The 27,774-nt window shown below is 35.7% G+C and overlaps 1 long non-coding RNA gene across 1 annotated transcript; it reads left to right on the top strand.

Moving 5' to 3' along the window:
• Positions 1-223: 223 nt before the first annotated feature.
• LOC129136231 (uncharacterized) lies at positions 224-20,166 on the top strand. The gene is made up of 4 exons (XR_010146751.1): positions 224-317; positions 9,395-9,568; positions 18,849-18,969; positions 19,880-20,166. It is a non-coding gene; the product is annotated as an uncharacterized LOC129136231 (long non-coding RNA).
• Positions 20,167-27,774: the final 7,608 nt, after the last annotated feature.

The following is a 27,774-nucleotide window of genomic DNA, read 5'->3' as shown; positions in this document are numbered from 1 at the left end:
AGCTTGTTTTAATTGATTAAATGTTATTTTAGGTATTTAATGTTATACCGGTATAAATGCTATTTGTTATCTACAAACCGTAATAGTAAATATGTAAAAAATGTATTTTTCTTTATCTAATTGATAGTTTAGCATGTGCAAGGATAAGATTGTGGAGCAAAGAACAGCTAAGTGTGTAAGAGAACTTGCATCCGTATGACTTTCCCTTTGTTTTTGCAGGATCGTTAATTTATTTGGAGGCACAGCGCTCCCCCGGGGTGGCCAAGCTTGGAAGTCCTGTTCTTACAAAATTGCTCACTGCCTCTACCCCATGTCAGGTAATCAACTGTTCTGAATTTCCACTGGCCATTCTGTGGTTGTAAATCGCTGAGCTTGGGTTACTCTGCTAGTAAATGCCCGCCATGTTTTACTAGCACTTTAATAATGAATTAAGAGATTTACATGCGCTATTTCAACACAAAATGCTATGTCCTTCTAGAAGACCATTTGTAACACATAACTGGCACCATTCTTTTGAGGGCTATTAAAGCTTTCTGTTATTTTATATTCTTTTCACACAGTCATTTCAATAATCTAAAGCTGTGGATACGCGTTGCCAAAATTTTTGGCCAACAATGTACATTGAGAAAAATAAAGTCAGTTAAATAAGTGTTTGTTGAAAGAAAGACAAATGGAAATGATTATATTTACTGAAATTTGAGTTTTTTAAATGAGTCCTCTGGTGCCAGGCAAACACAAACTAAGGAGTGAAATACCCATTTTATTTCAGCAGCATATTAGAGAGGATGGACTAGTTAGACTTGGTTCAAGTCTCTTTTGCCACTTTCTAACTGTGGCTCAGACAAATTGTATATTCCTTTTGAGACTCAGTGTCTACACCAGAAACATACATGATTGTATGGATTAAATTTCAGCGTTTACATTGGAAGCATATACGATTATATGGAATAATGTCAAGGATTAAAATGTGATTAAATAAAGCACCTGGCAAAATATTTGGTACATAGTAGGTAAACAATGTTTGTACCAAACATTGGTATATATGTACCAAATATAATGTTAATTCAGTAAACATAATTCCTTTGCTTTCCATAAAAGTAACACCTAAATCAGAGGTCTGTATTCAGCTTGTCTTATTTTCAGTCCTTTTGAGAGCTCCAACATGCCTCTCGGCCCTTAGGATTTCAGCTAATTTTTTCATCTTTACTTATCAGAAAATAATGAAGAGATCAATAGTGCCACACAGTAAATTCATTGCCTGTAAGTGTAGTGTTAGAGCAGTTTACTTGGGCATTCCTGGTGATAAATGACATATTATTCCGAGGTATAAACCTAATTATACTTTCAGTTTGGTATAAGTCTAAGTGGGAGTGCCCTGAGTTCTTAATAGTGGTGTCCATAGATACTTTCTTTTAAAGTCCTAAAGATACTTTCCTTTCCTTTCTTTTGTTTTTTTTTTCTTCCCATTTCTTTGTGAGAATAAGAATTAAAGCAAATGCCTGGTCTCCATTTCCATTTTATCCAAATGCCTTTTACCCATTCCCACCTCTTTATTTTAATTAAATCCTATAAGATAGACAGAAAAAGAGAAAGATAGATATAGAGTGTTTTTTTTTTTGAGGGGAAACTCCAGAAGCACTTCTTCTTTGAAAGTACAAGCTAACTTAGATTTAATTCAAGATCATACATTAAAGTGATGAGATCACAAATGTTAGATATATAGAAAAAATTGAATGTAAAGGAATATGATGTGTTAATTCTGCCTGCTTTACAGAAATTTGAAGATATTAAGAGTGTATTAGAAATTCCTATGACTCACCTAGAGTCACTGAGAAATCATATGCATGTATATGATTTTAAAATGTAATCTACCTTTCCCATCATTGTATGCTTCCCGATAGCCATTGATTTGTGGTCACTGGGATTGAGTTTCAGTTTATCATTGTTTCCACTTGAGGACACTTAATTTTTGCTTAAATTGGTAACTTAGTTGGGGTTGGGGTGTTATTTAGGTGGGGTCTCAGTGAAAATGCTGTCATGGACATTTTGGGTGCTTGGTAGTTTATCTCAAAACCAAGGCTTCGATCTCTAAAGGCTATGGATACTGACTTAATGGTTTGCCTTGGTTTTTGAAAAACTGAGACTGTTTCAAGGCGCCACTGCAGACTGCCAGAATAGATATTTGTTTTTCACGCTTTTCTCTATGTGCTTGAATTTTAGGAGTCTTTGAGTTAGCAGGAAGGATATTTGAGTTACTTTGTAATGCTTTCCAGTTTAGGAAGAAGGAGTAGACTGTAGGAGAATGTTATTGATAGTCTGAGATACACATAGCTAAGGTTCTCAGGATTTTTCTAAGACTATAATATGAATTTTTTAAATAAGTTTGTGGCAATATGTGATATTTTCTTTTTCTTTCTTTCTTCTTCTTTTTTTTTTTTTTTCCTGAGACAGAGTCTCACTCTGTCGCCCAGGCTGGAGTGCAGTGGCGCAATCTGGGCTCACTGCAAGCTCCTGCCTCAGCCTCCTGAGTAGCTGGGACTACAGGTGCCCACCACCACTCCTGGCTAATTTTTTGTATTTTTAGTAGAGTCGGGGTTTCACCATGTTAGCCAGGATGGTCTCGATCTCCTGACCTCGTGATTCCCCGCCTTGGCCTCCCAAAGTGCTGGGATTACAGGCGTGAGCCACCGCACCCGGTCGATATTTTCTTACATAAAAGTTACAGAATAAGCAAACAAAACAAATTCTTACCTTCTTGGGTAACTGGAAAATCTAGCCAATCCTCTGAATTGGAACGTATTAATAATAGTGCTTTCATGGAACCAATGTTCTTCATTATAAGGTAGTAGAGTCAAGCAGTGAGATAACCAGTGTGGGGTACTTTGATATGATTAAAGCCTTCATTTTCTGAAATTATATGGTTTTTTTTTTCCTACATAATCCTAGCAGACTAATACAGTTAAGAATTTTTTCTTTTTTTGAAAGGAATTTAAAGCAACTTGAGCTTTCTCGTGAGTTGCCATTTCTAACAGCACGATTTTAGGGCCATTTTGCATGGATTACCTTGTACTTTATATGTGGCCAACACATGCCATCAGCATGGACAATCATTCTTGCAGCTAATCATTGTTCAAGATGCGGACTTTAATTTATGCTTCAAAAGTCCTTTCAGCCACTAGTGGAAAATTGGCATTTTTCTTTGAAATACAAGATAGGACAAACAGAACACGAGGGAGCCCAAAGCTATTCTATCTTACTGCTGTTGAAATGCTGTTACTGTTTACAATTAACTAGGAAATGTAAAGTATGAAGGGGATTAATGTGGGTACTAATATTTTCTGAGTTTTCATATTTGAGTTACTGTGTAAGTAACATAATCTCTTACTTTTAGGACTTCACAATTAAATACAGGAAGATGGATAATATGAAGCTTTTGCTTTCAAAGTTAGTTTGTATGATCATGTATTGATCTTTCTTTTGTTTTTAATTCTCCAACTTGTTTTGCAAGTACATTAATATTCCTTCAGTAAAAGATAATTCATAGATTGTTTTACAAATAAGAATGAGAAAGTCAGGACAAAGGTAGTTGAAACCAGAGATAGGTTGGATCCCAAAGTAAAGTTTATGAGGGCCAGCCTACACATTTGAGTCTGCCAATGCAGAGAGGGCCACATGTGGTTCAGATTCAAGGAAGTAAAGAGAAATAAACAAAACTGAAAATAGTTCTTCTGAGACTTCTCCCGAGTGCTTGCTATATTACCAAAGTAAACAGTATACCTACGATTCAACACATATATATTGCTTATCTACTGTGTGTTGATCACTGTCCTCGATGCAGGGAATATAATGACAACAACCTAAACACATGCTTGCTCTAACAAAATGTTGTCTAGTGGGGGATACTGACAGCAATTCAGTGTAAAATGCTGCAAACTACAAGAGGGTGAGTCCAGTATAATAATAACACTCTGCAAATCTCTCTCAAAGAGTTTTAAAAGGCCATGTCTTACAATGTCCCCAAAGTAGGACAATGAACTGGAGTCAAAGAACAATTTAGAAAAAAAGTAATTTTGGATCATGTCCTGCAATGGTGCAGTTGTGCTCTATTCCCTGGTCATTGTGTTTAATCCAAAGATCAATGTTAGAATAGCTGATGGATTCTAGAGGAAGCAACAGTCTACAGAGGAAAGGGCGAGCAGGTGCTCTCTCCAATCTGTATATCAAAGCACATAAAGATTAATCATTTAAATGGGAAAAACAGATTCTGTTTTATTGAAGATTCTAAACCTCAACATAAGCTTGTTCAGGAAAAGAATGCCCAGGAAAAAGCATAACTGACTAGGAGCCATAAAAATCACTATGGTAATGGTGAGGGATGTGTGTGTGTGTCTGTGTGTTTATGTATGTGATGAATGATCCCCTCTTTCAATATATACTTATTCCCAGCTGAATTTTGAGGAGCTATAGATATCTTAGCTTGTTTTTTTTTCTTTTCTCCCATTTATTTATTTTGCTTTTTTGGCTATTCTTGTCCTTCTGTATCTTCGTATTCTAGATCTTATAAAGGTGCAGCAAGTGTGGCAATAAGCAGACAGAGGAAGGCATAAAGGGTCTGATGTGAAGCAGAGAAGGCAGAGGTGGCTGAGGGTTTGGAGTAAAATCGAGAATGGCCATGAAGATCTGACCAAGGAGCTCTGAGATTGAGAAGGAATTAGAACAAAGTCCATAGGGAAGTTGAGAAAATTGGCAGAAAATTTGAAGAGGAGGGTTTCAACAGGAGATGACCAAAATTAAAAAAAAAAGAAAGAAAGAAAACAGAAAAATAAGGAAGAATTCATTTTGAACCTCTGAATCATGATCTTGGGTGTCCCAGACTGAAGTATCAGAGAGCCCAAGGTCCCAGAGGCACTGTACAGACACGAGAGCCAATGGAACTAAGACTATCACCCCCTCTCCAGCTTAGGTACTCATCCATATGCAGTAACTGGTGTAAATCACCAGATGTTCTTTCCTTTGGTAGTAAAATATATGATTTAATGTATACATATATATTTTTTAAAAATAGAAATAATTTAAAATCATAAGGATACAATTAAAAATGAAATAATTGGAGCTTCCATTTTTATCTTCAATATTCAGAAAGAACTGTTTGTTGGAAACTTTTTTAACCACATGAAATTCTCTTGAATGCAGTGATTCAAAGTCTTGAATAGTCATACTATATATAAAATCTGCCTTAGTGGAGACCCAATATAAATAAAAGCAAGCCCTTTTTATTAACATTTTACTTAACTTGTTTTGAATGAAGCAGGCATGCATCAAGAAAATTTCCTTTAAAAATGATCAAGTAGTAAATAAAATTTGAATGTTTGGTGTAATTTTCACTTACATGCTTTGCAGACCTGTTTCATGCAACATTCTGGGATGATGGACAATGTTCCCTATGTTAAATATAGTAGCTACTAGCTACATAGAGCTATTGAGCATTTAAAACAACTGCGAGGCCGGGCGCAGTGGCTCTGGCCTGTAATCCCAGCACTTTGGGAGGCTGAGGCAGGCGGATCACAAGGTCAGGAGATCGAGATCATCCTGGCCAACATGGTAAAACCCCATCGCTACTAAAAATACAAAAATTAGCTGGGTGTGGTGGCACGTGCCTGTAGTCCCAGCTACTCTGGAGGCTGAGGCAGGAGAATCACTTGAACCCAGGAAGTGGAGGCTGCAGTGAGCCGTGATCACGCCACTGCACTCCAGCCTGGGCAACAGAGTGAAACTCTGTCTCAAGAACAACAACAACAACAAAAACAAAACCATAACTGAGAAAATGAATTTTTCACTTTGTTTAATTTTAATTAATTTAAATTTAACAGCCACACTATTTTCACAATTTTGTAGTTATGCTCATTATAATTAAATGTTCATTTTCTTTTGCCACTCTTCCTCCAAAAGACTCAAAGGTCCCTAAGGACCTGTAATGCCTTATACATTTTTTTGACATAGAATAGATTATCTTTCTTCCTCTCTTTCCTCTCTCTCTCTCTCTGTTACTTTCTCTCTATATATTTCTGAATGTTTATAAGCATTTACTGACAGTCTTCTCATTTCTTTCTTCTTTTTTTAATGCAATTAACTGAATACTTAGAAAATACAAATTACTATAATAAGTTCTGTGAGGAATTTATGACACGTTTCATGATTTGGAGTTTAAGGTTTAGTGTTCTGCTACTGGCATGTACCAGGTTGAGAGGCACAGAGTTTCCATACTTGGTTACTACTTATGTGAAGTCACAGCTTGTATCAATAACTTAAAATTGATCATTAGAGAAATTCAAATCAAAACCACAATGAGATATCATCTCACACCAGTCAGAATGGCCATTATTAAAATGTCAAAAAATAACATGCCGGCAAGGTTGTGGAGAAAAAAGTATGCTTATACACTGTTGATAGGAGTGTAGATTAGTTCAACCATTGCAGAAAGCAGTATGGCAACTCCGCAAAGAGCTAAAAGCAGAGCTACTATTCCACCCAGCAATCCCATTACTGGGTACATATACCTACAGTACTAGAAATTTTTCTACTGTAGGTCAGGTGCAGTGGCTCACGCTTGTAATCCCAGTACTTTGGGCAGCTGAGGTGGGTGGAGTGCTTGAGTCCAGGAGCTTAAGACCAGTCTGGGTAACATGGTGAAACCCTCATCTCTACTAAAAATTTTTAAAAAAATTAGCTGGGTGTGGTGGTGCAAGCCTGTAGTCCCAATTACTGAGAAGGCTGAGGTGGGAGAATTACCTGAGCTCAGGAGTTTGAGGCTGCAGTGAGCCGTGGTCATGCCACTGCACTCCAGCCTGAACAACTGGAGTGAAACCCTGTCTAAAAAAAAAAAAAAAAAAAAAAAAAAAGACATCATTCTATCATAAAGATACATTCACATGTATGTGAATGGTCATTGCAGCGCTATTTACAATAGCAAGGATATGGAATCAGCCTAGATGCCCATCAATGACAGATTGGATAAAGAAAGAGTGGTACATATGTACTGCGGAATATGCAGCCATAAAAAAAGAACAAGATCATGTCTTTTGTGGGAACATGGATGGAGCTGGAGGCCATTATCCTTAGCAAACTAACACAGGAAAAGGAAACCAAATACCGCATGTTCTCACTTACAAGTTGGGAGCTAAATAATAAAAACAATGAACACAAAGAAGGAAACAACAGACACGGGGGTCTACTTTAGGGGGGAGGGTGGAGGAGGGAGAGGAGCAGAAAAGATAACTATTGGGTACAATGCTTAGTACCTGGGTGACGAAATAATCTGTACAAGTCCCCGTGACACGTGTTTGCCTATGTAACAAATCTTCACATGTACCCCGAACCTAAAATAAAAGGAAAAAGGAAAAACAATGAATTAAAAAAATTTGTGGGCTGTATCAATAACTTTTGTTCAGTGATTTCACCCTCAAAAATTCAAAAGATAATGGAATATTCCTTGGTATTTAATAACTTAAGAATTTAAGTCTGCATAATGCAAATTCTATAAAAAAAGTAAATTAAATATAAGTTCTGAGCTCTTATCCCATTGACTATGGATCCCGTTGGCATTTATACTTAATACACTATTAAAATAACTTCACACTGGTGATGTACTGAGTGACAGTTTGACAGCTCAAAATTCTGATGGGACATGCACATCTCTTGTACAACTAGGTTTAAAGTTCTGTTTTGCATATTTACAAGCTTGGGACATAGTGAAACTTACAGCAGGGATCTAAAATGTAATCGCAGTTGAGAAACATGAATCCTCTCTTTCCATGGAATTTAATTAAACATTTCTATTATTTTTGTTTCTAACTCACCTGTCAAGGTGTGAATTAAGGTAAGCACAGTAATAAAATCTGAAATGAAATAAACAATCAGAATTTTTAAATCAGGTGGTCACAATTAAGTAGACATTGATAAAAATGTGTACCAAATAGATGCTTGGTGTTTTAAAATGAACAATTTTTTTAAAAAAAAGCATTTAAAACATTTTTTTTGGTCAACATTCATCACTGGAATTGGGTCCCAACAGTGAAATACATGGCTTGCCTATATATACACTAGTATCTGTCCATGTATCAGTATAAAAGCACAATGATGAATGGGAAAACATTTTTAAAAAAGAATTTAAAATATAATGAACCTGAAAAAATGTCACTGAATCTAAAGAGAAGTATTCCACTTTTGTGGGACCTCATCTTTAAATGTTGGGTTTTTCTTTAAAACATACAGCCTTAGGACCTGTTATATGATAATGAGAAGAAGCAAAAAAATTTGACTGCAGTGTACCTGAACTTGTTTTAATGGAGGTTTTGTGGGCATATTTTACAGAATGAATCATCCAGACAACATTGAGGGAATTAATTTTTGCCTCACACAGCTCCAGGTACTTAGAAAGTGGTCAGTAAATATTGGTTGAATCAATAACAGTACGCAATTTCATGTTAGGGCTACTGCTATCAGCACCTGGCATAATCCTCTCTATTCTCTTCACTATGTAGTTAAGCCATCAAACCTTTAGATGGTGACATTATTGATGGTGAATAGGAAGTGAAATGATTAAGCCTCCCTACCCTCAAAGAATGTTGTCTTACTTGGCTCAATTATTGATGAACAGTATCCTGTGAGCTTCCCCGTTATTTGTTAATGCTACCACAGAGACTAAATTGATATAAAGTATTAATTACAGTTTTTAAAATTAACCTAAGAAAATAATTTTTAAGGAAAGTTTTTCTTGTTTGACACATCAAGTTTGTATAGTAATACTTGATTTTGTAACGTTGAGTCTCAACGTGTACCTCTCATATTTGTAAGAAGCCAGAGAGAAGGATTCTGGAAACTTCCATGGAAACAGTGGTACTGCCCATGACTGGGTTACACATCTGGGTGAAAGGAGAATTGAGAAGATTATATTTAACACAGAAGTTGTTTGGAATATATATATATATATATATATATATATATATATATATATATATATATATAGTTGTTGTTGTTGTTGTTGTTGTTTGTTGTTGTTGTTTTGTTTTGTTTTTTGAGATGGAGTCTCGCTCTTGTTGCCCAGGCTGGAGTGCAATGGCGTGATCTCAGCTCACTGCAACCTCCCCGCCTTCTGGGTTCAAGCGATTCTTCTACCTCAGCCTTCCGAATAGCTGGGATTACACGCATGCACTACCACACCCGGCTAATTTTTTTGTATTATTAGTAGAGATGGTGTTTCATGCCTGTAATCCCAGCACTTTGGGAGGCCGAGGCAGGCAGATCACCTGGGGTCAGGAATATTTCAAATTATAGGAAAAACTACCAGAGACAGGTCAATGGAATATTTATATCATTGAAAACATGTTTTCAACAGGTGCAGTTTTGGTATCATTTGTCTCAACATTCAAATCTCTCAGTTTTTACAAGAACGTCTCTAGATGGAAACTTGCAAAAGCAAGGCAAAATAATCAGATTCTCCGAATCTCAGTGGAGCCACGCAAAAATTGATCTCATTGCAGAAGCGGGAGAATCTACTCTACCTTTTCAGGTAAGCACATACGAAATTAATACAACTCAACAGAAGACACTTATTTAATGCTAATCCTTTCAGATAACAATATAACACACATAGCTCATACCTTTTCAGGTGAGCACATATGAAATTAATACAATGCAACAGAAGACACTTATTTAATGCTAATCCTTTCAGATAACAAAATAACACACGCAGCTCATGAATTTATTCAACATTAATGAAGCAAACACATTCAGAGATCAAACACATGATCTGTGATGAGTAGAGAGGTTGTTTTGACTATGCACTTAAGACATGTGTAGAATAGTAGCAAAAATGGAGATAAGAAATGAATAAGATGGCAGAGAGAAGAGTAACTTAAAATCATTTCTAAGTGAAGACATTGGATTATATGATGTAGTGAAAAAAAGTCTGACGTGGGCTGTAATATTTTAATCCTATTGCCTCACTTTCTGCTGCCTGGTAACATTGAGAATGTTATCCACCTTTGGGAACTGGAGGACATTATACAAAGTGAAATAAGCCAGGCACAGAAGGACAAATATGGCAGGTTCTCACTCATGTGTGGGAACTAAAATGTTGATCTCATGGAGGTAGAGAGGAGAATGGTGGTTACTAGAGGCTGAGAAAGGTGGGGAGGAGGAGGTTAGGAAGGGAGGTTTGTTAATGGTTAAAAAATGTAGTTAGTTAGATAGAAGAAATAAGCTGTAGTGTTTGATAGCACAGTAGGGCAATTATAACAAGTTATTGTGTATTTCAAAATATTTAGGGGATAAGATTTGGAGCATTCCCAACACAAAGAAATGAGAAGTGTGTGAGGAGATGGTATCCCAATTACCTTTATTTGATAGTGACACATTATATGCATGTATCAAAATATCACATTTACCCCATAAATATGTACAACTACTATGTATTAATAAAATATAATAATAAAAGAAGGCAATTGTATCTTGTCAAATGGGTGTTCTAATTTCTACCTTCCTGTATATAAGTCTTCTGGATGACATTTGAAAAGAGCTATTTTGGAAACTAGATTGGATGGAGTGGAATATGGTGGAAAGCACACTGTTTTGGAGTCAGTGGTCTGAGTTTTAGTCTCTGCTCTGCTCATTGGTTGCTAAGTGACTGTGTAAATATTGTCTTTGTGCATCAAATTTCCTAATGTGTGAAAACCAGTGATGATAAAAGCAATACTCCAGGGGAGTCTGAATATTAAAGATAATATAGCTAAAATGGCAGCCATGAACATGGGCTCTGGAAACTTGGGTTCAAGTTAAAGGGTTGGGGGTGGTGGCTCATGCCTGTAATCCCAGCGCTTTGGGAGGCTGAGGCGGGTGGATCACGAGATCAGGAGATCGAGACCATCCTGAGTAACACGGTGAAACCCCACCTCTACAAAAAATACAAAAAATTAGCCGGGCATGGTGGCACGTGCTTGTAGTCCCAGCTACTCTGGAGGCTGAGGCAGGAGAAGCACTTGAACCTGGGAGGTGGAAGTTGCAGTGAGCCGACATGGCGCCACTGCACTACAGCCTGGGCAACAGAGTGAGACTCCATCTTAAAAAAACAAAAACAAAAAAGTGTATGATTATAGGGAAGTTACCGAAGCCCTCTATGCCTCTTTCATTAGTGGGGTGTGAGGATAATAGTTGGGGATTTAAGGTCATCTCATCCTCATTTCTGAACAAATTGAGATAAATATAGAGGTTAAACAGGTAGAGAATACATATTTTGGAGCAGATGGCTTTAGAATGTAGAGTCACTTATTTAAAATAATGCTTGATCTTAGAATAAATAGAATTACCCAGAGGACAATTGACTGTGCTGGAGAAATATAGAGCTCATACTCTAGGCGAAGTCTCTTACCTTTAGCCAGAGATAATATCAGTGTGCATGCCTCCTGAGGACAGGCTGGCTCCCAATAGTGGGTGTTGAATGGGAGAAGAGGATGAATCGAGCTCCCCCAGGTTACTCTTCTAACTTCACAGTCAGGTAAATCTTCCTCCTCCCACGGAGTGAGGGGTAAGTAACAGCAATGTTACTACAGTGAACCACCTCCCCATGAAAGCAGGAAGACTAGGGCATAAGCATCAACTGTAATCAATTACTGTTCTCTACTTTATACAGTTATTGTGAGGATTATATGGTGTATACTTGTAAAGCACATGGAAGCAAATCTGGCATAAACACAGAATTCAGCTGTTTTTATTGCTATAGTTATTCCTTGGATATTGTCTGGAAATAGTAGACACTCAATAAATCTTAGTGTTCTCTGTTTTATAAAGGGAATTCCCGCTTGATCAGAACTCTAGGCTTGATCATTAAAGGCTTCTTTACTCAGTGAAGGTCCCCAACGTCCCTTCTCAAAGATCAATTTATTCTATTCTCATATTTAATGGACAAAGACATCATGAATACTAGCAGCTCTTAATTGGGAAGCATTTGACACAAAGGCTGGTCATGGAATCATTTTGGTGTCAATCTCCATTGCAAGGAGCAGGGCAATGAAATCAGAACAATTTGATCTTTTGCCTCCTGCATTTATATTCTATAGAAAATTGTTTTCATTCGGTTTGCTTTTAGTTAGAATGAAACTCACCAAGAAGATCGTTCAGAGTTTGTCATTAATTGACATATTGAGAAGAAAATAGAATGTCCTTTCTAGCAGTAAGTAATTTAGAAATATGAGTTGAAACACATGCCATTTCTGTCTACAGCTGGAAGCTCTCATGGACCCATCAGCATTACTGAAGAGTTTCAGTGAATGCAATTTTTGTTTTCTCTTTAATGTTCTCCTTTTTGGATATAGTAATGGTTTTGCTTTGCAGTGCAAATGGAGACTATCCCTTATTATCTGGGGGCATATTAACTAGTTTGTAGATGGGCAGTGGTTTGGTTAGATTCTGTGATTTGGCTGCAATGGATGTGTGCGGGTTTCTAACCCAGCCCTGCTCCTCCCTCTCCCTTCATCCCCCTGCTGGTGGCTCAGCACCTTGTGTTGCTTTTTCTCTCCAATCAGCCTCAATGCTGAGTTCTTTCGAGGCCTCGGTCACATTGAATTCACCCCAGAGAAGCTAAGACTTTTCCTCTGTGCCTCCCCACTTAATCTGCCTATGAGTTGGCTACAGCACACATTTATTTTGGAAACTACAGATGAGTAAAAGAAAAATAAGAAAAAAACATCCCCTCACATTTCACTCTCAAGAAGCCCATGACAGCCCTATAATATCCAATCAGCAATTTAGAAAATTAAGTTTGGAAAGCAATAAGCTTTTTAAAAATGAGTTTAGAGGCAAAACGCAAGCTTCCCTGAACCACTGTGAGGCCTTTAGGCAGATGATTTCATGACAGGTTTGATTAAACAGTGCTGCCCCCAATCTCCCAGAGGGTGTCATGTAATAAACACTCTCGGTGTTATGTTACCATTCTCAGCTCTGAGCTATTCACATTTCAAAACTCATCTGGCCCCAAAGACTTTAGATAAGGAACTGTGGACTTGCATTGATGTTCTGCTGTGAATCAGTCTGGAATTTATACATACACAGTATATAAAAATAGATACACTTGCACAGATACATACATGGTAATATTTAATCCATGAGTATTGCATATATTTACTATTAAATATTTCTAACTAGTAGTTAAAACAGAGAGAAACAAATACCTAAATACAGCTCAGGATTAACTAATGTTAACATTTTGTTTGCTTATAATGTTAAAGTTTGTTTGCTTATGAAGATGCAACTTTTGTCTTCCTTGTATCTCTCTCCATCCCAGTTCTTATCCTCTGCAGAAAAAAAAAGATGCTAATATTATGCTGGCTTTAACCTGATTTCTCTGAGTGTATTTTTAGAGATATGAAAATATACATGAGGATTCTAGCTATGTACAGTTCTACTTTGTTGTTTTATCGACAACAAATGAAAAAGATATTCTACCTACAAATAGTTAATCTAGCTTTTTAAATATTCAAATATTTAAAGTTTGTCTTCTTGGATATAGGCTAGGATTTAAGATTAGTAGCCTGAATCATTTAAGGGTGACCTTAGTCATTGTCTAGCTTTCAGTTCCACGTGACTAAGCTCTGAACATATTTATACAGTACAGTGTAATCCAGTCCAAATATTGGAAAGAAGAAAGACATCAAATCACGTGACCTCTGTGTTCCCTTTTAGCCATGAAATTCTGATTCAGTGTGGTTCTTTTGATGTCAATTGTAGACAGTATAACAGAATACAGATTGCTTTGGGTTTCATAGCAAATAAGCACCCCTAGTTAGGTAGGGCATTTGCTCTTCCTGCTGGCAAAGAATTAGGTTTACTGTTTTCTCTGTAAGAACAGCAAATTAATGACATTTCAATATTCCCTCTATTTCTTGTGAGAGTTTATTGGAAAAATTTGGGTCAAAGAGTTAATAGTATTTTTCAAATCTGTTTTAACTTGGCCTGCTCACTTGCTATGTTCAGCTTTTCACACAAATAGATTCTTTTAATATTTCTTTTCCCCCCAACTGTTGTGCTGTTTTAGTATCTCAAGGTGGCACTTTTTCTGAGTAGTCCATTGATTTCAAGTTGCTCTACTTTCTTCGAGCTTCCCATTAAAATGTAATTGTGTCATATTTTAGATTTCATTTTGAAATGAACCTTTTGTGAAATTTCACACAATGATGGATACCATGTTCTCTCTTTATCGGAGTCAATGGTATAAATCAATAACAATTTCCTGACATTATTTGACGATTCAGTGAAGGGTAAGATTCATAACACAAAAGTAAAAGGTGATCGAGTCTCCGTAAAGTTGCTGTGTCCTTGGCCTGCTTAATCTAGAGCTGCATGAAATCTTGTTTCTCCAGACAGCCCTATTCTGCAGCATCCACTAAAGCCCAGTTATCTCTTTATTTCATTAGAGAGATGCAGGATAGTATAATCATTAATGGCTCAGCTTACATATTTTTCTTACTTGACATGTGACATTCAACCAATTACTTCTATTCTCTAATCTTCTGTTTCTTTCACCTTAAAATAAGACGAAAATAGCATCATCTTCACAGGATTAAAACAAGTGAATGTGACTGGCATATAGTAAGTGCTAAATAAAAGGTGGCTGCTGCTCTTATTATTGATACCATCATCATTCTTCAAAAATTAATATATTCCTACTAGTCTCTACTCCTTCTTACTATATCTCTATTTTCTCTTGGATTCATATTCATTTTTCGCTCCTGTTATTTTTTTTGAAAACAAGATTTCTATATTAATTGCGTATTTGTCTGGAAAAGCACCTGAGTTTTGCACTTGTAAAAAGTAACCACTTGATTATGAACATTTATGAATTTTTGTGGTTCCTAAAAGCAAGATATTATTTTGTTCATAGAAGGAATAATATAATTGAATAAAACAAAAATCAACAAGATCCCAAAAAATAGTTTTAGAAGAGTGAGTCATCTAATTCAATTTAAAATGTAAATTATTCAATTACCTTGAGAATCTTATCAAATGAGGTTTTCACTCTTCCTCCATCTGTGGTTGAAACAGCTCTTCTGAGTGACCTCTTTCTCACTTACTGATTACCAATTGATGCTGACTGTAGTTCCGAAAGGGAATTGGTCACAAGATTTTATATATATATATATATACATATATATACACATATATATGTGTATATATATATACATATATGTATATATGTGTGTGTGTATATATATACATATATATACACATATATATGTATATATATATATACATATATGTATATATATACACACACACATATATATACACACACATATATATGTGTCTATGTGTGTATATAAATACACACACATATATGTGTCTATGTGTGTATATATACACACATATATATGTGTGTATGTGTGTATACATACGTATATACACGTATATACGTATATATACGTGTATATACGTATATATATCATATAATATATGATATATATACACATATATGTGATATATATATCATATATACATATATGTATATATATCAGTTTCGTTATATATATACATATATACACATATATACACATATATACATATATACACGTATATATGTATATATATGTATATATCATAATATGTGATATATACATATATGTGATATATATATCATATAATATATGTATATTTACACATATATGTGATATATATATCATATATACATATATGTGTATATATATCAGTTTGTTTATGTATATACATATATACACATATATACACATACATATATATACATATATACACATATATACATATATATACATATATATATGTATATGTATATGTATATATCAGTTTGGTTAAAACCAGCAATAAAAAATAGGAACAGCCAAGGTGATTTTGAAACCATGAGATGGTCATTATTTACAGGTGTAACAGACATTTTTTGAAGGAAGTAATTGCTTGTATTTTAAAATTTGTATGATTTTAATTAATGGTAGAATTACAATTTCTAATTGTATAATTATGAATTTAACTATGTAGAAGTAAGCAAGCAAAATATAGATGACCTAATATTATTTTTATTTGGCTTTTGAAGTTGGATTTATCCTTCCATTTTAATATGAATATCTAAAGGAACCTGGTGGGTCCCTTCAGGTAAAATAATGTAACCACATTTTAAAGACTACCTCAGGATTTTACTTCACCTCATCCCAGGGCCCACCCATTCCATTCAAATAATGTGAGCATGTACCTCTTTAGGAGCATAGAGAAGTGCCTCAAACTGTCGTTTTTTTTTTCCTCCAGTTTTCTCTGAGTAGCACAGACCTTCAAATATGATGGTCAACAAATGCTTGTCTAATGAGTCTGAAGAATTAAACATCTATTTTAATTGACATCAATGCAAGATGTATTATAATAATGAATATAGAAAAACTCTTTCAAAAGTTAAGCTGTCCAAAAAAATCACAGTCACTTAATGGTATTAAACACAATATATTTCTAAAGTACAATACTTGTGTATATTTTACCAAGATCCTTCTTCAAAACCTATGTTATTTTCTGCCTCTGGAATGAAGGCTAAATTTCTTAGTTTAAGATTCTACAGAAATCATCTCTAATCAGAATCTTAAAAAAATATTATGTACATCACATTAAACTATCAAAAATTGCAAATAAAGCAACAGTCCCTGCTGACCACCCTCATCACCCACCATAGATTTTATCTTGAGTATCTTTAGATACCAGTTTATTTTTACTTCCAGTCCATTTTCTATTTACTTAATATGTATAAATGTACCACATATACTTGGAAATCTAAACCATTGTATGTTTTCAGCCTAAGTAATATTATACTGTAATATTTTTCTGTAACTTAATTTTTTTACTCCAAAACACATGTTGAATTTCTTTCCATAATGACACATGGCGATAGATATTATTTTTAACTGGTATAGTATTTCTCACTATTGATTGATTCATTCACATGTAAGTTCTTTCCTGTCATTTGTCATCAAAACCAGCACTGAAATAAACATTCCTGCACAAGCCTTCATGTGTATACCTTTGAGTGTCTCACTAGGATAAATGCCAAGAAATTAACTCAATTTTTATAGTTTATGCAATTTTTCTTTTTAACAAATGCTATCTAGTTTCTCTCCAATTGAGCTGTACCAACTCATGGAATTTTCCTCTCCATCTATTATCTGATTAATTTGTTGTTCTCTTAAAATCTTATACTCCGTTAACACCCATCAACATTTTCTAAACACACCATACACTTTCTCATCTCTGTGTTTTTGCTGCGATTGCTGCCTCAGTTTCTCGAGGTAAAATGTTTTGCCCAACAAAAGTTGGTATCATGGAGGCTTACTATTACTTCTTCTCCACCAAATCTTTTCCCAAACTCTCATTATTGGCAGAAATAATGAAGTGTCTTCTTTGAGTCTCCTAGTATCTTATACTTATTTCTTATACAGCATTTATGATGTAGGGTAGTGAATGTATCATATGAAGTGTAGGAGAGGAAAAGTAATACCGTTTCCTCACTCATCACAAGGGACATGGCTGGAACCCCTATAACAAAAGAGAGGTTAAAAAGAAAAAAAATAACAAATTTATTAACATTTTATGTGACATAGGGGCCTTCAAAAACAAAGGCCTGAAGACCAGGGAAAACTCTCTATGTTTATGCTTAAGTTCAACAATGAATGGACAATCATGAAGAAATACAAATGGACAGAAAGAATATGATCTCATTGTAAAAACTTGGAGATAACTCAGCAAAGATCTTTATGGGCCTCTCTGTGTAGTGTTTCTTTCATCCAGTTATAGACAGGGTAGGACACCAGTTAAATGAGGTTCTTATGACCTATTTTGAGGAGAAGTAAGCCGGATAATTCCTTTATGGCTGGCTCTCACAAAGGAAAGAGAGGGGAAGGCAGAGAGGGACTCCAAGGTGCTATATTTTGGGACAGCATGTTCTGACTCCAAGGTGCTGTATTTTGAGATAGCATGTTCTGAGCCCTGGCACAAGTAAATTTAATGATCCTTGAGATTGGAGACCCTCCTTGATAGGATAGAAATGTACCTTCTGTCTGTGTCCTGGACTGGTGGTCCACTATGCAGGTTCATAAGATTCCTGGCATAAATTACTTCTTCCTTTCCCTCCTTTCTCTCTCTCTCTCTCTTTTTTTCTTCTTGGAATAACAACATAATATGAGTAATTAACAAGAAAGAAAACAAATTATATCAGTCATTATTCAGCGTTAGAATAAACTAAAATTAAATAGATGTCTCTGAGTGCTTCAGCATATGAATATTATCAACCACTGTATGTGGTTATTGATGTGTGCTTTACTACAGTGAGTATGTTTCTGTGTATGTATATAATATATATTATGTTTGTATGAATGTATATAATATTTAAATATTTTAATATGGAAATAAATCATTGCCTTCAGCACACTGATTACAAATCAATTCATATCTCAATTAAATTGAGTTGTAAGTCACACAGTTGATCACCCCAAAGAGCTCATTATAAATGCATATGACTCTTAATGGCTCCAATGAGAAGAGAGCCCTTCACTCGTGATGAATGTTACCACTTTAATTGAAACAAGGTTACCTTTGGCATTAAGGTACATAAGACGCTGTCAAAGCAGTTATGGTTTTATAAATTTAAATTAGGATGTTCTGGTCAGAACAGTTTTCTAAAATTAGATTGGAGAATGGGACAGATGTAAATAGGGTTCCTCTACACAAAGAAATATGATTGTAAGACATTACTTTTGTGATGTGTTTTTAACAGTTTTATCTTTCTGTAATTATAGTTAATTTTGGAAGCTACTGTTTTGTCATCAAATGCTACCGTTGCTCTAGATGACATCAGTGTGTCCCAGGAATGTGAAATTTCCTATAAATCACTACCAAGGACCAGTACACAAAGCAAGTGTAAGTTTTCCCTTGTCGTTGTTGTTGTTTTAAACATTGAATTAAGCTCTTCTCAGTATCAAAATATAAAATGTATTAGAGTCACGAATACCTAATACAGGGTGTGGATTATATCACCTGTTCTTGAAACCTAAAATGTATATATATATATATATTTTAAAAGGTAAACAACTGGTCTAGTCCTTAGGCCTCTCTTCCAGTAATATGGAAAATATCCTATGCTTGCAGCTGAAATTATTGCATCCAAATATTTTAATTATAAATATTATGAAAAAATTATAATTATTTTGCATATTTTAAATACACTTTGATAAATATTCACTTCTCCATTAATTTTATTCAGAACTTCAAATGAGCATGTAATAATATTCATATTTCAGGATCACCCAAGAGTTCAAAAAAAGCAAAAAGGTTGTGTTTGGGAAAATGATGTAAGGCCAACCAAAATTTAAAACTGGACCTTAAAATTCTGTGTTTCTATTCAAAATTTAATATTTTCAAATCACAGATGGAGTTTGTCTAATTCTTTGACTAAATTTTTTGGAGAGAATATCAATTACAGGCCAGAAATGTTGCCATAAAAATGGATCTCATATAGTCAACTATGTATTTTAAAACCTAATAATTATTTAGATTCTGGGATCATGTACACATTGAAAGAATTTACACTATACCTTCAGTTACTTTCTCTTTCTAGTACTAATTGATGTTTCTCTCTGACCACTCCTACCCTCAGATCTCAATGAATCTGACAATATTAAAAATGTTTTCTGAAAAGTGTCACACTTTATTTTTCTTAATCTGTATCTATGGAAAAGATTTGCATATGAAAATCAGACATACTGTATATTCCTAAGTTATATTTACTTAAACAACATATTTAGTGAGTGCAACAGTTGTATTCTTACAGGAGCTGAATGGACTAATCAAGAAAAATTTGGGTCACATGATTCTGGATTGAGACGATTAAAGATCTTTTAATTAAAGGTCCTTTATTAAAGATATTTTTCATTCGAGAGAGTGTATATTTCTGGGTGCTAACTTATATTGGGTTAACGTGTATTTACTTTGTTCAGAATGTGTATCCTGCATGCATAATAGACCATTCTAAGCTCTGCGCATGTGTTCATGCAAGTGTGTGTGTGTGTGCGCATGTGTGCGCGTGTCTGCCTGTGTGTCTGCATATGTGTGTGTGCATGCCTGTGTGTCCGTGTGTGTGCGTGCATGTGTGCATGTGTGTGTGCTTGTGCATGCGTGTGTGCATGCTTGTCTGTGCACATGTGTGTATGATTCTGATAGACACCGAGGAGTGCAGAGCAGCAGATTTAATGATTCATTTAAAGATTCATGAGTTTGGCCAGGCGCGGTGGCTCACACCTGCAATCCTAGCACTTTGGGAGGCTGAGCCGGGCGGATCACTTGAGGTCAGGAGTTCAAGACCTGCCTGGCCAACATGGTGAAACCCTGTCTCTACTAAAAATACAAAAAAATTAGCCAGGGCATGGTGGCGGGCACCTGTAGTCCCAGCTACTCGGGAGGCTGAGGCAGGAGAATGGCGTGAACCCAGGAGGCGGAGCTTGCAGTGAGCCGAGATCGCGCCACTGCACTCAAGCCTGGGTGACAGAGCAAGATTCCTCTCAAAAAAAAGAAAAAAAAAAAAAAAGATTCACGAGTTTTTAAGGGTTAAACAGGATTACCTTATTTTTGTTGTTTAATTAAAGATTTTCTTTCTCCTAATTAAATACCACATCACCAGAATCATAATAGCTGAAAAGCATTAAAGTTGACATTGAAGAGCATTCTCTTGTAATGTAGTATTTGGAGGTATAGGGGCAGAAAGGTGTGACAAAAACCTTTCCTCACCCATCATAAGGGTCACAGCTGACACTCCGAGAATGAAAGACAGTTTAATGAGAGAAAAGCATAACAAATTTGTTTATCAAAGTTTTACTTGACACAGGAGCCTTCAGAAATGAAGATGCAAAGACCCAGATAAAAGCATGTGCTTTATTTTATTTTTTCGTTTTTATTTGTTTTTCAGCCCCTTTTCCTATTTAGAAAACTGTGTATTTTTCTGCTTAGTTTTGGTGAAGAACAAACAGCCATTTTGAAATGTGATCGGACAAAAGCGTATGATCCAATGGTAACAGACTGAGCAGGGAAACTTAGCAAAGCCTCTGTGTTCAGAGTCTCCTTGACTCCTTTGTGTAGAATTTCTTCACCCCTGGGAACAGGAAAGGACCCCTCTAGAATGAGGATCTTGTGACCTAATTTCAGGCAAGATAAGCCAGATAATTTCTTTATGACCAGCGCTCACAAAGAAAGGTCAGGGAAGATCAGAGTGACCTTGCTCCTGGGGTACCTCCCAATCTCCTTCAGTTCAAAGTACTTTGGGGCAGCCTTTCCTGAGCTCTTACCGAGGCAAAAGTGTGGTTAAAGGTTTTAAATCATTACTAAAGTTAACCTTAGCAAAAGTTTTTGAGACACTTGATCTTGCTGACGGAGAATTCTTTTCTTAAATTCACTCAGGATTCATGGATATGTGCATCCATCTGAACACCAGATCAGTTGGATAGATAATATATCTAATTAGGACAAATTACATGAATGATTCCTGAAAGATCAATGGATGTACACAAAGGAAACAAAGGCGTTTCTTATTGTTTTTGCAAATATGTCCAGTAGACAATTATAGGATCTCATTTGTGGAGTTCAGTATTAGTAATGGGCAGAAGTTTATGGAGAGAAACTGAAAGGAATATTTAAAAACGTGCCATGCTCCATTGACAGTAAATTGTTATATGTATGGAGCAGAATGGCCAAAGGTTTACCCAGACTACCCAGACCCTGTACAGGACTTGAAGTTTTGAAATCTTTAATAGGCATACAAATGGCTGCACCACTTCAAAGCAATCTTAGAGCTGTAGTTTTCTGCTCACAGTCCGCGTGATGAAAATCGCAAGTGCTACTTTGATTTGGCCTTTAATCAAGCTTCTTCTCCTTCAGAATATTTAAAAGCTGCTGTTGATGAAATAATTTTACATTCTGTTTATTTGTTAAAGGGAGAGAGCCTGTTTTACGCTCTTAATCTCAATTTTGAAGCCAGATTTGTGCCTGGTGAGGATGCAGGTTGTATTTCATCCAGGAAGATACACGATTTTCCAACTGAGTGCCCAAAGGGAGCACATGAAACTAATTGCTGTGAGTGCATTACTGACTCCTTCAGCAGATATTTATATGTACATATTTACTCTCTGAACGTAAAGTGCACACTACTCAAGTGAGCATTGTATGATGAAGACAGGCAGAACAGAGACCTCTGCATGATGGAAATGACTTGCCGGTGAGAACAAACCAGATTCTCTTTAAACTAGAGGCGATGAATGAAAACGTCCTGCTAACTTTCAGTTTTGCCCTGTTGGAGAATAACATTTGAAATATATGCAGGATAGCGCTCAAAACACAAGAGCAAGGATGTATCTAGCCAGTCATAGAAAAATAAGTAACACATGACACCACTTATATGAGGTATCCATGTAGTCATATTTGTAGAATCAGAGTAAAATTGTGGTAACCAGGTTCTGGGAGGAGAGGAAGTGGAAAATTACTAATCAACAGGCATACATTTTCAGTCAAACAAGATGAATAAGCTCTAGACATCTGCTGTATAACATGGTATCTAAAGTCAATGACAATGTATTGTACACTTAAAAATGTGTTGTGGGGGTAGATCTGGCTGGATGCAGTGGCTCAAGCCTGTAATCTCAGCACTTTGGGAGGCTGAGGCAGGTGGATCACTTGAGGCCAGGAGTTCAAGACCAGCCTGGCCAACATCACAAAACCCCATCTCTACTAAAAATATAAAAATTATCAGGGCATGGTGGCACACACCTGTAATCCCAGCTACTCAGGAGGTGCAGGTTGCAGTGAGCTGAGATCACACCACTGCATTACAGCCTGGGTGACAGAGAGAGACCCTGTCTGCCACCCCCCCATAAAAAAGAGGGTAGATCTTATATTTTCTTATAACAATATATGTATTATAAACATTTATGTATTAAATTATTTTTAACATCATAGTATTCTTATTATCGTAAGCAGTTGCTATTTCAGTACAACTAGCAGTAGAAGACTTTATACTGCTTACAAATGTTATTTCAAATGATAGTGTATCAATAAATAGTTCTATGGTCATAAAACTATAGATCCTGCCTAGTTCTATATATTTTTCCACCTTTAAGAGTCTCCTTTCAGTTTGTCCTTTTCCAGGGCAATGCCTCCATTCTTTCTGCATTCTACTTAAATGATTCTAAAACTATCCTAGCATCCCTGAAAAAGTAATACAGAAGAAGAAAAAAAAAAGAAGGTTGTCTGTTGGTGGATAAGCTTTTCCAAAAGTATTTTAATAACTATGCTATTGAACACAATAAAAAAAGGCAAGAGGAAAGGCAAGAGAAGCATCCCATTTTATTGATTACCCATACCCGAGGTGAAAACCAAGGTGGTTTTGAGTCAAGACAGTGGAGGAACACAGACATTTTCCAGAAGTGTGGTGGCGCAAAGAGTTGGAGAGACTCTTTCCTCTGCATTCAAAACATACATGAGAATGACGAAAAAAATCAGGGCCATTGCTGATTGCTAATACATTGGCAAGCAGCCATGCTGCGACCCACAAAAAACCTTATGAGCATCTTTTCTATACCAAGAGATTTGGTAAGAAGGAAGTGTGATCATTTCCCTCGAGAAACATAATCTATTACAGAGAGCTCAGAAATAAATCTAAACATAAAAGACCAAATAAGTTTTGACAAAGGCACCAAGAGGACACAGTAGGGAAAAAATAGTCTCGTCAATAAATGGTGCCAGAAAATCTGGTCGTTCTCATGCGAAAGAATGAAATTGGACCTTTGTCTTACACCGTACACTTAAATAAATTCAAAATGTAAGAAAGTCCTAAATTTAAGACCTGAAATCATTAAACTCCTAGAAGAGAACTTAGGGGAAAAACTCCTTGACATTAGAGTTGGCAATGGTTTTTTAATATCACACCAAATGCTCTGGCTACAAAAGCAGAAATAAATAATGGGATTACCTCAAACTAAAAAGCTTCTGCACAGTAAAGGAAACACTCAGCAAAATAAAATAGCAACCTGCATATCGGGAAAAATATTTGCAAACCATATATCTGATAAGGAGTTAATATTCAAAATTTATGAAGATTTTATACAACTCAGAAATAGATAAATAGTTAAAAAATGGGCAAAGGCCCTGAATAGACATTTCTCCACAGAAGACATAAAAATAATCAACTGGTATATGAACAGATATTCCACATTTCATTGGCATTAATCATCAGGGAAATACAAATCCAAAACTCTTTTAGATACCTCCTCATATCAATTAGGATAGCTATAATAAAAAAAAGCGTAACACATTTTAGTAAGAGCGTGGAGAAAAGAGTACTCATACTGTTGGTGCAAACGTGAATTGTGCAGCCATTATGGAATATGGTATGGAGGTTTCTAAAAAAATTAGCAATAAAAGTACCGTATGATTTAGCAATCTCTCTTTTGGGTATATACCCAGAAAAAATGAAATTACCACTTCATAAAGCTGTCTGCACTCCCATGTTCGCTGCAGGATTATTCTTGATAGCCAAGATATGAAAACAACCTAAGTGTCTGTTGATGTACAGATAGATAAACTGTGGTATCTAAAAAACAGTGGAATATTATTCAGCCTTAAAAAAAGAGATTCTGCCATTTTTCACATCCTAGGTGAATCTGGAGGAAATTATGCTATGTGAAATAAGCCAAACACAAGAAGGAAAATATTGCATGATCTCAATTATGTGTGGCATCTAAAAATTATATACAGATATAGAGAATGAAACAGTGGTTACCAGAGGCAGGGGCCAAGGGAAGGAAATGGAGATATGTAGCTCGGAGGATATGATGTAACAGATATGGAGGAGAAATGTATCTAGAGATGTAATGTACAACGTGAGGACTACAGTTAATAACACTTGAGGACTACAGTTAATAACTGATTTGAGATTTGAGATTTGATAAATGAGTAAGTTTTAGCTACTCTTGCCACAAAAAAAGAAAAAAAGGGCAATTATGTGAGATAATGGATAATTTGCCTCACTGTAATAACCATTTTACTATCTGTATGTATCACATAACCTTATGTTGTATATCTTTAATATACATAATAAAATTTGTTTTAAAAATTAAGAAAAGAAGCTTAGTCTATTAGGTAAGAAATGTATCGATTTAATAGTGTTGTAATGATAACTGGAATAGAGATGTAAACAGGTAGCTATTTTAACTTTAGGAAGTTGGAGAATATATTCAATAGAAAGTAGGTAAGTCCTCAGCAGCAATTTTATTTTATTTTATTATTATTATACTTTAGGAATTTCTTAAGATGTTTTCTAGTTTTCTTGCTGTGTAAGAAGAGTGTCTATTGCAAGTTCTGCCAGGGATTAACAGTTCTAGGCCTGTCTCTGATATACATTAAGACTGTTACCAAATGTACATGGTTTAACAACCTTACCTATATAGTCTTTTAATCAGCAAAATAAATATAAGAGGTACTATTTTCCTCATTTTACGAACTTTCTTGTCATTTAGTTTCTTATCAGTTAGAATTCCATTTTAAACACAGTCTGCCTCCAAAACCTACATTTTTTTTTTTTTTTTTTTTTTTTGAGACGGAGTCTGTTGCCCAGGCTGGAGTGCAGTGGTGCGATCTGGGCTCACTGCCAGCTCTGCCTCCCGGGTTCACGCCATTCTCCTGCCTCAGCCTCCCGAGTAGCTGGGACAGCAGGCGCCCGCCATCACGCCTGGCTAATTTTTTTTTTGTGTGTTTTTTTAGTAGAGACGGGGTTTCACCGTGTTAGCCAGGATGGTCTCTATCTCCTGACCTCGTAATCCGTCCGCCTCAGCCTCCCAAAGTGCTGGGATTACAGGTGTGATCCACCGCACCCGGCCCAAAACCTACGTTCTTAACTGCAAATCGTATAGCCTTTCTATCCTTTTAAGGTCATCATTACATTGAGAATGATGTTTTTAGAAAATGTGAAAAGTTCCCTACATGAGCAGTTTAAGCAATGGGAAGTTTGAAGCCAATGATCAAAACTTCACTTTTGGAGGAGAAACGATGACCTTAGTCTCTAATATGTCAAATGGTCACTTAGTAAATGCTGTCGAGAAGTTTAAGGAATGAATGTCTTTAAAAGATAATACTTAATACTTTCTCCTTAGTAATTATTTCTTTAATCACAGTACCTTTTATAATCTGAAATGTATTAAATTGCTTTTAATTCTTATAGTGCTTTTCGGGGACCTAAAAGATAATTTTTTAGACATAAAAGGAAAATAAAAGATCACTATTTGGATAAGGGACCCACCCTCATAGGGAATTGAATTAGAAAATTAGCAAACGACCTCCAGTTCTCTAAAGTCTTATTTTGAGGGTTTTTTTTTTTTGCCTGCTTTTTTGAAAAAACTAATTTTTATACTGTGAATCTGTTTATTCATAGAAATGCTAATTCTTCATCCCATTTTTGTGAATCCTTTCATTAAAGATTCTGGCAATGAGTGGAGGTGAGGTAAAGACAGAGTGAAGAATACAGAGAAGTAGGAGTCTTTTTTTTTTCTTGTCTTCTTTGCAGCAAAAAGGTTTGAAGGAAGCATGCAAAATTTAGGCTGCGATTCTAATGTTGAACAAATGAGCATATCACTTCTCTTACAGAGACCTTAACTGCTTGAAAAAACAGGGGTTTCTTATAAGGAGGAAAAGGCAATGGCACCCTCAGGATTTCTATTTATGAACTTAAATCCTCCTAAAAAGGACCATTGCTATTCTTGAATTTCAAACATTTAATATTTTAATGCTATTTATTTTAATTTTTCTCACTTTCACAACCATCTTTAACACAATTTACTTTCTTTTTTACATGAGACTGATTATGACCTACTTCAAACGGGTTATTAGGTTTGCTAAAAATTTAGGTCTTCAGTGCCTTGAAATATTTTCAGATTTTGTAGAAAAAAATAGCAAACATAAATTGCAACCAATTTTGGTAAATGAGAGAACAAGTTATTGGATTTGTTCAAGAACTGTTTGGGATACATAGAGGTTAGGAAGTTTTGCAGAATTTTGATAGCCTTGGATAATTTAATCGAATGTTTCCATACTTATTTATATTATGATATAAAAGTGCAGTTACTTAAAATGTAACCCAGGTGTACAGGTTTTCAAGGAGTCTCTCTCTCTCTGCCAGTTAAAACACCACACACTGACTATGACGTTAAATTATCTCTGATTTTCATTTATGATAACTGAAGGGCTGAAAAACCTACATAGCATGACAAATACAACATATCTCAATAAAACTTCTCTGGACCTTCAGAAACTCTAAGGGACAGGCTGCAGGGTGAATCACTGTTGGATGTAATTTTTGCCTGGACGTAGCGAAATTACAGTGTATCAGACAAGTTCAATGCCAGAGTGGATTTTAGACCTGGGATCATGTTGCCATTTATGAGGAACTAGACAAATACTCTGTATGTTTTCATTTAAGGGAATGTTTAACATGATCTCCACATCTTAGCTCTCAAGTCAAACTTGGCATCAGGACAAACCCTAAAAGAAGGCAGATGAGGAGTGAGCTCCAGAGGGCAGAGCCAGTACCTAGGTGTCTTCCCATAGTTCCAGTGTTCTGAAAAGTCCATTTCTCCTGGACGGGTTATTTGATGTTGAGGCCAATCAAAATGCTACCTCATCATTTTTGAA

The sequence above is a fragment of the Pan troglodytes genome, chromosome 8 (genome assembly GCF_028858775.2).
Source record: "Pan troglodytes isolate AG18354 chromosome 8, NHGRI_mPanTro3-v2.0_pri, whole genome shotgun sequence".
Lineage (NCBI taxonomy): Eukaryota > Metazoa > Chordata > Mammalia > Primates > Hominidae > Pan > Pan troglodytes.
The sequence above is the reverse complement of the archived record's forward strand: the minus strand, read 5'-3'. Positions and strand labels throughout refer to the sequence as shown.